Raw genomic sequence first — 4,774 nt, forward strand, 5'->3', positions numbered from 1 at the left:
GGGACGTGTCTACGCTGACGCTATTGCCTATCCTCGTGGGGTCTTGCGGGTTGTTTAGTAGCGTGAGCCTTAAGTTTTGGATTTCTGTCCATAGTTTGTTTCCCTTAGGGGAGGCCGTCCGATATCCCCATGCCGGATGCGGGGCGTTGAAGTCCCCCGTGATTACTAATCCCTTCTTATAAGATAGTCTAATGGCTTCACGTAATAGGTCCGCCAGCCCTGTGCCCCGGTTTTTCGGCGAAAAACCGAGGGCACAGGCGAGGCGAGGAAGAACCAGCTCCGACAGCATTAACTAACAGTTTTTATTGCGCTGATCGTGCTGTGGCGGCCTAGCGTCAATTTCTTCTTCCTTGTCCGGCGCCGTGCCATGGCCTGCGACCAGGGGCCCTATTCTCGATATTCACATTCGCCTGTCGGCGCCATATTGCCTCTCTGATTGGCTGTCAGAAGTGTCAATCGCCGTCAATGGGCGTGTCAATCAGGGTCGGTTACGCAAGCACTTTTCGCGGTGACGTCGTGACATTGAAAACGCATTTTTGTAGCGCTATTCTTGGTGCCCGGCTGGTACATATATGTGATTGTGAAGGGAAAAGAAGCTACAAGCGGTCCGTGCGAGAGCACTTGCGCTCGACTTGCCAATTCGGAGAAAATAGCTGCACACCGGAAATGGCAACATCCTAAAATCTGATTGGTTGGAACAATATCACGTAAATCACGTGATAGGCACACATTTTGGAGTGATGTCAGAATGACGTTTCATCACGTTTACGTTGTGCCGCCATTGCAAAAAATGGCTGAAATTCGCCGCCATCATTTCGCCCGGCGAAAGGTACCCGAATCATGCAAATGAGTTAGTGAAATGCTGATTTATACGGCGTTAGGTAGCCGCATTTTAACGGGTATTTATTTCAAGACAAAACTAAGCTTACAAAAGTCTTGTTTTGATTGCACAATGTAATGATATCGCGTTGTAAGAGCTCATCTGAAATAAGCAACCCTCGAGAGCGTTAATAGTGAAGGCTTAAGCGTACAGCCGCATGGGGGCGCTAACTGCTCTCCCGTTGCAAACCCTTCGCTCGCGGTGAGAAATCATCCGTCCGTGCGGTTAGTGAAGCGCAAAAATTGCTCGAATGGCGGTGCCGGCGCTGCGATTTGCTGCTCCTTGCATTCATTCGTCGTTTGTTAAACCCTAGAAGTGGGAAAGGTGAGCGACTTTCGAGGTCACCGCGATGCTTTCGAGTTGTCTCTGACTAGGCAGCTCGTCTGTGCAATCATCTGACGAGGCATATATGTGGTGGCTATGCAAGGATGCATTGCGGCGAGAAGCAGTGTCGAGCTCGAGGGACGATTGCCAGCTGTGAAACGTCGCTGAACGGATGGGCTTTGCCTCGCGTGATGAGCGGATGACACGAGAGGTGTTCGCGCGGCCGAGCAACAAACTCCAGGAATGTGTCGGGCTTCTTGACGAGACATCCGTGTGTGTGTAGCATCATTCTCATTCCTTTCGCATGCATGCTGGAGATGACTTTAAAACAAGAATCCGAAATTTGTATTCGGCACTTCGCGTTGCTTTTTTCATACTGTGTTTCAGTTTTTGCACACAGCGCCAAGTTGAGAAAACAAAGCCTAGCATGCTAGTACGTTGATCGATTTCTTTGTGTTTGGTGTTGATCAATGTGAAAGGCAGCATCGGTGAAATCAGCTGAAAGGCGTCGTTTCCTTAAGTGTGAAAAAAAAAAAAATGCGTGACACCGTAAAAGAATACTATAACCTGTCTTAAGCATTATTAATGAAGCACACTAAAGTGATTTCGCTATTCAAGCTGAAATTTTCATAACAGTGTTACATCATCAGTTACGCAGCAGTCACGTGGAAATTACCGTAGGAGGGTGGAAAAAATTATTTCTCTAAGGGCACACGGAAAACAAATATATATGAGTCTTGTACATTTTATTTACAGGTGTGGTGTTCCTGCCGGTGAAGGTTCCAGCTCACAAGAATCTGTGCGGGATCCATCCATGACCCATTTATGTGCAGTCTCTCTCCATGTGCTGCCCGCATGGAAATCGTTAAACTGGTGAGCACGTGCTTAGTGTGCTGTGGCAGGCATGAAGGGATAGCATGTTTGCCTGCAGTAAGATTGCATGCGGCTAATGATATCTGTCTGCATTTATATATAGTTTATTGAGCAAGGAAGAACAGTGTAAATAGAACCACATGTAAATTAATCATGTCTGTACTTTTCAGGTGACAGTGGAGATAGGTGTGGGTGACACGCAGTGTTGTTCTCTGGCTTTGGATTTCTCTTAGTGACCGCAATGTCAAGGTAGCCTCATTTCAATTGGTGCAAAATGAAAAAGCATGCATATACTAAAAAACTCATGGTAGTCATAAACAGTTGAACTTGTGCCCTTCCTTGCAGTGCATTCTGTGGTGGTTTTCTTGAGTATAAAAAGTGTGTATTAATTATTTGTATCCATCAGTTTGGGAAATGTGTCATCAAGTACCTCTAGCTATATGGCAACACTTCGTTTTGATACTAATGAATGATTTTGCAGTCAGCGTATTTTACATTTGTACGTAAAACTAGACAATAGTTGAACTTGAGGCTTCAACAATTTCTCATATTTGGAAACGCAATATCTAGCTCGTTGGAAGATTTCAGTGCACAGCGTTGATTAATGTGCAGGTGATGGTTTGCATCTTATGCAGATGTGGTGGACTACTCTCACCGTGGGGTCTCGTGTGCTCGGGAGCCATGATGCCAGATTCATCTTCGCTCACCCCTCGGCTGGACTGGCTGCCTAGCTGGGTGGTGATACCGGGTTCCTGAACGATTACATGAGGTGTCTGCAAAGGTGTCATGGTCATGGTACGCCATGGTCAAGAGTTCTCTGCAAAGGTCAGCGGAGCTTGCACTGTGCAACACAACATATTCATCCACACTCAGCTGCAGGACCATGACACCACTGGCAGGTGGTGATAACAGAAGGAGCACCAACATCTACAGCAAGGAGGAGGACACAGCACCATTTGGATTCTACCTGACAGACAGGAAGTCCATGATCAGCAGCTGCTTTCGAGAATTGCACTCACTGCCGTGATTGTCACGTGTAGCTATGCCACAAGTAATCAGCATACATTTGCTCTGCTTCAAGTTTGATAGCATACTGCCAGGAAGCTGATGAAGTCTTCATCATTTTGGTGCTGTTCTTTGAATAGGACCATATTGGTGATATCCATGACAGTAGAAATCATTTTTGTCTGGTGCTGCAGTTTTGTGTGAGTCAGGAAGTGCCCCAAGTGTTTTCAGCCTACCGTCTGCCAACTTGCTGAGTGCATGCTTCAACACATGCTTTGGTGATTGTGAAGAAGTGCCATCCCTTCGTGTGGTGCCTCCCTACGTGTTCTGCTTGTACACAACGCACATTTTATTTGGTGCTTAAGTTCAGTGAAGGACAGGAAAGCACCAAAATGTTTTCCTTCTAGCACCAGGGTGTTCACTGCACATGCATTCACCAGTGCTTATCTGTTTGCTTTGGTGTTTGTTGAGAGCCAGCAGTCCACAACATCCTCAACATACAGCATGGTCGCTATGCCTCTAGTCATTTACAACATCTGTTCTTCAGGGTGCAACATGCCTTGTGTGGCACTGTTTGTGTGATAAGATCGCAACATGCTTTGTCTCATGGCATCTGGCATCTGGTTGCCTCTGTGTGCTTGCTTTCGACTGCCTCTTTCACATGCTGGAAGTAGCTATACAGCAGTGAACTATTTTTCCTGAAGGAGAAGTCACGCAATTGTTTCATGATCATTTTCCCAGATGAAAATGCAAGGCCTGGCCAGCGTCTTCACACGTCTACCCATTCCCATCTTCTAGCTCAAATTTGTACCTGTGACGAAAACCTAGAAATTGTACATTATTTCAGTTGAAGGTAAATGGAGGTATAAATTATGCAGCTGGACGTAATTTGTGTTTCAATAATAAAGCTCCAAATGGCATTTTGTAGCTGGAAGGGCATAATCCGGTTCAATAATTCTACTGCAAATGGATCATAATAGTCGTAGTAGTAGTAGTAAACTTTGTTGATCTTTCTGGGTTACTCAGGCGGTCTTCCCAGGTTTGGGATCTTTTTCTCTTTCCAGGATTTGTGGTCTGTGTTCTTTTTCTGTGCTGGGCCATCAACCTTGAATGCATGCATTGGAAGATCACTGCCCTCCTTTCCTCCCAGTGAAACTCTGTTAGATCCCATTTTCATTGACATGTTCCCTTGCGTTTTGCTTCATGCAAATTGGGGATGCTGTTTGGTCATTTTATGAAAAATCCGAGACAACCTGCTCACCCCCTGAACCCTTAGTGTGACTGGACCATATCAGTGTACGTGCTGCCATTTTTCTGTTTAGCAAAGGCGACTGCTAGCTACTTAAGTTTGCGAACTAGGCAACACTAATGTGCATGTATACTACCGTCAAACGGTTATGAAAGACGGGCCTGTCCCAAAAAAATTCTTATCTGTGTAGATGAGACACATTCGTCAATGTGTATTGTTGCACTAGGTAATGATTTGCAGTTAGGCTGCATAATTAATTCTAGGATGCATGAAGTTCAGTGATGGAAATAAATTATTTTGCCAATAATGGCTTCCACAAACTTCTCACTCTGCATGTAAAAGACACCTCACTTTTTTTGAGCAAATTGCAACACCTAAGAGGCAATGCAACTTGTCTCGCTCCCCAGAAATGTAGGGGCACACTTAAGCCCAGCATTCATGCG

General features: G+C 45.5%; 1 long non-coding RNA gene across 4 annotated transcripts; it reads left to right on the plus strand.

Annotated features, from left to right (window-relative positions):
- The first annotated feature begins 732 nt into the window (after positions 1–732).
- LOC149346119 (uncharacterized) lies at positions 733–3,038 on the plus strand. 4 transcript variants are annotated; one of them, XR_016292362.1, is made up of 3 exons: positions 733–850; positions 1,961–2,077; positions 2,713–3,038. It is a non-coding gene; the product is annotated as an uncharacterized LOC149346119 (long non-coding RNA). The 4 variants fall into 4 exon arrangements; XR_016292361.1 differs by lacking the exon at positions 733–850 and adding an exon at positions 1,125–1,204; XR_016292360.1 differs by lacking the exon at positions 733–850 and adding an exon at positions 1,357–1,479.
- Positions 3,039–4,774: the final 1,736 nt, after the last annotated feature.

The sequence above is a fragment of the Amblyomma mixtum genome, chromosome 4 (assembly GCF_055824585.1).
Source record: "Amblyomma mixtum isolate Tamu chromosome 4, ASM5582458v1, whole genome shotgun sequence".
Taxonomy (NCBI): Eukaryota; Metazoa; Arthropoda; class Arachnida; order Ixodida; family Ixodidae; genus Amblyomma; species Amblyomma mixtum.